This window comes from Marmota monax, unplaced genomic scaffold (assembly GCF_021218885.2).
Source record: "Marmota monax isolate L192 unplaced genomic scaffold, Marmota_monax_Labrador192_F-V1.1 WCK01_AAM20220418_F8-fsc00248, whole genome shotgun sequence".
NCBI lineage: Eukaryota > Metazoa > Chordata > Mammalia > Rodentia > Sciuridae > Marmota > Marmota monax.
The window spans coordinates 1,071,640-1,073,778 of NW_026692019.1; positions in this window are offsets into that span (position 1 = coordinate 1,071,640).

A 2,139-nucleotide genomic window follows, 5' to 3' on the forward strand; every position below is an offset into this window, starting at 1 on the left:
AAATCTAAGCCTAAACTTCACCGTACCACTAGCTTTAACACTATCACTAATCATAAAACTAGCCCTAATCCTAGGCCTAGTTCTAAAACAAAACTGAACCATAGCCATATCTCTAACCGTAGTGTATCCTTAACCCTAGACCTGATATTAGCCCTATCCATAGACCTAATCCTACTTCTAAGCCTAGCCTTAAGCCTAACCCTAATTTAACCCTAGCCCTAAACCTGATTTTAACTCTTGTCCTAGCACTAAACATAGCTCTAACATCATTCCCTAACCTAACCCTAATGCTAACCGTAATCCTAGCCCTATACCTAGGCCTAAATCTAACACTAACTGTAGCTCTATCCCTAACCCTAATTTAGCCCTAAGAGTAAAGCTAACCCTATCCCTACCCATAAGACTAACTCTAACTCTCACCCTAGCCTTATCCCTAGTTCTAAACCTATTCCTTACCATAACCCAAACACTAGCCCTATCTCTAGACCCAAACTCAGCCCTAACATGCGCCAAAGGTTAAACCTGGATCTAAAACTAAAATTAAGTATAAACCTCACCCTAACACTAGTCCTAACCCTAATGCTAACAGGAAAACTAGCTCTAAATCTACCCTAACCCTAAAACAAAACTGAGCCATAACCCTAACCTTCAACCTAAACCAAACCCTAAAGCTACACCTCGCCCTAAACCTAGCCATAATTTGAGTCTTAATTCTAACCCTAGAAGTAACCCTGACACTGACTCAGCCCATAACACTAACACTAGCTCTAAACATTGCCCTAATGCTAACCCTAGAACTAACCCTAAGCAGAAACCTAGTTCTTTCATTAGCCTTTATCATTAGTTTTTATCATAGCCCTAAGGATAAAACAAATGATAGCCCGAATCCAAGACCTAACTCTATTTTTTAACTCTAACCCTAAACCTAACCTTAGCCCTAAACCTAACCCTATCCCTAACCCTACCTTAAACCATATCTCTTTTCCTAAGCCAAACCCTCACTCTAATGCTACCCGAGTCTTACACTTAGTCATTAGCCTACCTCAAACCCTAACTCTATTACTAGTCCTATCTTATCCCTCATTCTAGCTCTAAACCTAACCCTAGTCCTCAACCTTATTCTGACCCTAACACTAACCCTAAGTCTAAACCTGATGCTAAGACTAAACCGAACACTAACACTTCCCATACTGGTAAATCTATACTTAAACCTAATAGTAACACTAGCACTAGATGAAACTTAATCCTAAATGTAGTCATAAACCCAGCCCTAGTCCTAAACAAAAACCTAGCACTAGCCCTAAAAATAACCGTTAACTTAACATAAAGACTAACCCTATCCCTAGACCCAACACTAGTTGTAATTCTGGCACTCACATTAAACCTATCCCTATCCTGAACAATGACCCTTAACCCTAAACAAACTCTAGCTCCAAACCCGAAACCAAACCCTAACACTAGACGTATCCATAAGCCTGACCCTAAAACTAGCCATAAACATATTCCTTACTCTTATATTTCCCATAGCCCCAATGTTAGTCCTAAACCTCCCAAAAAACTTAGCCCTGGTCCTAGCCCTAAACCTAGTCCTAATCATAACCCTAACCATAACCCTAGACCTAAACCTAATCCTACCCTAACCCGAGCCCTACACCTAGCTCAAATTCTAACCCTTACTTTAAACATAACCCTAAACCTAACCCTAGATCTGACTCTAACACTAACCCTCGCCCAAGACTTAACCCTAGCTCAAATGCTAATACTTAAATTAAAATTATCCCTGAAACTAACCTTAGGCCTCACCCTAACTCTAGCTAAAATCATAACCTTATCCGTAGCCCTAACCTTAACTCTAACACTATCCATTACCCTAAAGATGAGCCTAACTCATATGCTAACCCTAGGCATAATGCTAACCCTATTGCTAACAGTAACCCTATCCATAACTCTAAATCTAACCTTAACCCTAAACCTAATCCTATCCATTACCCTATCCTTAACCCTAACCCTAAAGCTTATTCAATCCTTAACCCTAAAACTTTACCTAAACCAAACCCTACCTGGACTCTGACCCTAATAATAATAAACCCAGCTTTAAACCTGACCATTGCCTAAACCTAACCCTTACATTAGACATAG